Below are 4,885 nucleotides of genomic sequence, written 5' to 3' on the forward strand. Positions count from 1 at the left end.
CTTCAGGACTTACATTGTATCTGTGTATATATGCATATATATTTTAATGTATTTTCAGAGATATATAATTGTTGACATGGTGAAATCTCCTATTGGTAGACATTTCTTTCACATTTTCAGAAGTCTTCGGTGTCAGAAACACCAAGACAAAAACTCAGCAGTTTCTCAATAACAAGAGGTGATTTTTTTTCTATAAAATGTTTTGATAAAACAAAATACTTACAGAACAACTGTTTGTAGCTACTGTAACAAAAGTAATTCAGAAATAAACTTGGCACTATTTCAATATAACAAATAAACATATCACGTTTGATGAATCAGATAATCACATTTTTTTATTAAAAGCACAATAACACAATAATAGTACAGAATAGAGTATAATTCCTAATTTTGGACTTTGAACTGCGTAACCTAACATTTTGTTGTTAGAGGTGAAGGAACAATTGTGAAACATTGGATCATGTTTGGAGCATGCCTTGACACACCACTTCAGTTTCTATTCCAGCTCTCACACTGAGGTATTAAATTGTATTAGACACAGCACACAACATTCCTGGCCTGCCATTTAATTAGACATTCGACTCAATATAATTTCTTTAGCTAATCTGTTAGAAGTGATGATGTGTTGTTGATTTTACTGCTCCAGTTCTACTGTATGAAACAGTATGCTAAGTGCTCTTGTGGACTTTGAAGACAGGTTTGAAGACCTCTCCTTTTTTTTGCTCTGACCCTATTAAAAAGGTTTCAGAGAAAAACTCTCTCATTGATCGAATAGAATGAGAGGCTGATGACAATGGTGACTGTGCTGAAAGAATTGCCGAAAATATGCTGTTTTTCTTCCTGCCCGCAAAGCCTGTTACAGCAACACTGACTCATTGTCACTGGCATTTGGGGCTCAGTGATGTTGAGTCCTGCAGCTCTTACCTCATGCTGTGTGGCATCATATTGTTTTCCAGAGTATCACTTACTTTCTCTCACTTATTCTTCTCATTTTCCCTCCTCTACAGTCACTCAGCATTCAGCATGAATGGCTAGCTTAATTAACTAAATTAAGCCATTTATTTAACATTTTGTTTTTTAATATATATATAAACTAATAATAAAAAATAACAATCATATAATGGAAACAATAATGTCAAGTCTTCTCACAATTAAATGTGACCTAGCAACCAGAAAAAATATGTAAAAAAAAAAAAAAAAAAAACTACAATGAAGTGGCTGAAAAACTGTTTTGAAAATTGGGCACTTGAAAATGACTTGATCTAACTATGCTCAAAATGACATTCAATCACATTCAAACTTATGCTCAAATACACTACTTACAAATAATTGTAATTCTGTATGGATTTCTTAATATTTTAGTTTCATTTGACTTCGCAATCCATGGTCCACAAAGAGCAACAAGTGGAAAAAATGGGCACTATGGTGGCATTATACTAAGAACAAGACTGGATGACAACCTACCAGTGGCGGCTGGTGCAAAACTTCTTTGGGGGGCGCAAACAAAATAAAATTTTAACTTTTTATAATCGCCAGTAAATAGCCACTTATCAGGTGATTAAGCATCATTACTACTACTATAAAATAAAGGCATAAATCACATTGCATCCAGTCAGCCAGCTCCGCTTCCCATAAAGATGCTGGAAAAGCACTACTACTAATAATACATAATAATCATTTAATTAAAAAAAGATAGCATTTGACTGCTGCTTAATTAAAAGATCAGGTCGATCTGGTTTAAGCTTCGTCTAATCAACTTGCAAAGGGGTATTTTAGCAAAGAAATTACAGAATTTTCTTATATTTAGGTGGCTTCCACATCAATCATTATTCAATACATTAACTAACAATCTGCTGACCATTAATAAGACTCGTTGAGAATGGTCCAATCACATAAGTACAAAAAATAATAATAATTATTGCGCAGCATGCTGAAAGCATTCTTTAGAAATGTTGGCCCATATTGATAGGATAGCATCTTGCAGTTGATGGAGATTTGTGGGATGCACATCCAGGGCTTGAAGCTCCCGTTCCACCACATCCCAAAGATGCTCTACTGGGTTGAGATCTGGTGACTGTGGGGGCCATTTTAGTACAGTGAACTCATTTTCATGTTCAAGAAACCAATTTGAAAAGATTCGAGCTTTGTGACATGGTGCATTATCCTGCTGGAAGTACCCATCAGAGGATGGGTACATGGTGGTCAGAAAGGGATGGACATGGTCAGAAACAATGCTCACGTAGCCCGTGGCATTTAACCGATGCCCAATTGGCACTAAGGGGCTTAAAGTGTGCCAAGAAAACATCCCCCACACCATTACACCACCACCACCACCAGCCTGCACAGTGGTAACAAGGCATGATGGATCCATGTTCTCATTCTGTTTACCTCAAATTCTGACTCTATCATTTGAATGTCTCAACAGAAATCGTGACTTATCAGACCAGACAACATTTTTCAGACTTCAACTGTCCAATTTTGGTGAGCTCATGCAAATTGTAGCCTCTTTTTCCTATTTGTAGTGGAGATGAGTGGTACCCGGTGGGGTCATCTGCTGTTGTAGCCCATCTGCCTCAAGGTTGTGCGTGTTGTGGCTTCACAAATGTTTTGCTGCATACCTCGGTTGTAACGAGTGGTTATTTCAGTCAAAGTTTCTCTTCTATCAGCTTGAATCAGTCGGCCCATTCTCCTCTGACCTCTAGCATTAACCAGGCATTTTCGCCCACAGGACTGCCGCATGCTGGATGTTTTTCCCTTTTCACACCATTCTTTGTAAACCCTAGAAATGGAAATCCCAGTAACTGAGCAGATTGTGAAATACTCAGACCAGCCCATCTGGCACCAACAAACATGCCACGCTCAAAATTGCTTAAATCACCTTTCTTTCCTATTCTGACATTCAGTTTGGAGTTCAGGATATTGTCTTGACCAGGACCACACCCCTAAATGCATTGAAGCAACTGCTGTGTGATTGGTTGATTAGTTAATTGCATTAATGAGAAATTTAACAGGTGTTCCTAATAATTCTTTAGGTGAGTGTATACTAAGAAATACAGAGGAAATGGCAGTGGAATATTGTGTCTAAATGACTTCATTAACCATTATTAAATTGAATATTTATTATGGTAATAATTACATGTTAAAGTAGCATTCTTGTCTGCCTAACTTTAAGGGTGCGGCACTCCTGCGCCCCTTATTGACCAGCCGCCACGGCAACCTACCTTAAGCAACATTACTGATCACTTCCTTTATGTATATATAACAATATTTTATATTCTTTAAATGTCTGTTCTGTGAAGAAGGCTGGCTTGATGGAACCCTTTTCCAAACCTGCATACAGTATTTTAACACAAACAAAAATGTGCCAGGTGCTTATGGGACCAAGGTAGCACTTTTGGGGCATAATCCCAAAAGATATGTTTGGCACAAAACCAAGACAGCTTACTACCCAAAGACTATCATACTTACAAGAAAGCATGGCAGCGTCATGTTATAAAGGTCACCTCTCTCCTGCTGGGACTGAAGCTTTAGTTAAGATGGATGGAATCATAGATAACTCCAAATGGCCATCTATTTTGGCACAAAACCTGCAGGCCTCTGCTTGACAGCTGAAGATGGGAAAAATCACCTTTTAACACTGTAATGACTCAAAGCACAAATCCATCAAGGAAACGGCTTTAGAGGTAGATGAGAAATTTTGTGGATTAGTCCAGTCAAAGCCCAGATCAAATCCTATTGAAAAACCTGTAAAATTATTTAAGGAGAGCTGTGCACAAGCGATCCCATAGAAATTTGACAGATCTGGAGTAGTTTTGCAAGGAAAAGTGGGATGGAAGTAAAATGCAAAACCAAGTTGGCAAACAGACCCAAAATGACTAAGTGCTGTGATACAAGCAAAGAGTGCTCTTACAACATTTTAGTTAAAGGGGTTGAACAGTTTTGCATCTAGATTATCATGTTTGTTTTCCAATCGAATTTTGCTAGTTTTGTTTGTTGTTTCTTTTTTTTATTATTATTGCTGAGTAATTACAGAGTAGCAACATTAGCTTTACCTCACTGTGTGCAAAGCTCAGGTTTACTGAGCTGGATCAGCTCATACCACAAGACCTCAAATCTGTGAATTATCTTTTAGCTAAGTCAAAAACTAGATTTTAGTAGTTTACTCTGTAACATATTAGATAGGCTTCCTCCAGGCCTATGGAAAGCTTTTCCTTTGTTCCTCTCAAGCTGTAATGTGGAAACCCAACCCTTCCTGGCAGTCTCCTGGGGTGCTTTTTCAATCCAAAAATCCTGGGTAAACCATTTACCCTTTTAGGCTTTTCTCTCCACTCTGGAAGTAAAAACAGTGAAGCCCTTATGTTTTCTGGCCAGATAAAATACCTGTGATGAATGTGCTTCTTATGGGCTTGACACACAAAATTACAGCCTGGCATGGGAACAAGCATTTTTACATTAATTCAGAGCGCCACTTTAGAGAATGAACTCTGAGAATGTAGACAAACTGAGAACATATCTATTAGTGACTTGATGTCTAAGAGAAAATGTTATTGTTCAAAAAAAAAAAAAAAAAAACATTATATACATTTTATATGATAATGGGCTGCTTATATTATAAATAGCACATATGTTTTTACCTGCATAATATATTTAAGTATAAATTAGAAATGTGAACTTCAGTTTGGGCAGGCTAATTTAGTCATTTTAATGTACCTTACAAATGTGCATATTTACTAACGGTGCTTATTTTATGATAGATAGTTTGACAGTGCACAGTTTATGTATTTTTTTCCATTCAAGATGTGATTGAAGTGTAAAATTTCAACTTTAATTCAAGTGGTTTAACAATTAATATTGCATTAAGACCCTCTTTACTGGTTTAAACATA

This window comes from Clarias gariepinus, chromosome 11, assembly GCF_024256425.1.
Source record: "Clarias gariepinus isolate MV-2021 ecotype Netherlands chromosome 11, CGAR_prim_01v2, whole genome shotgun sequence".
Lineage (NCBI taxonomy): Eukaryota > Metazoa > Chordata > Actinopteri > Siluriformes > Clariidae > Clarias > Clarias gariepinus.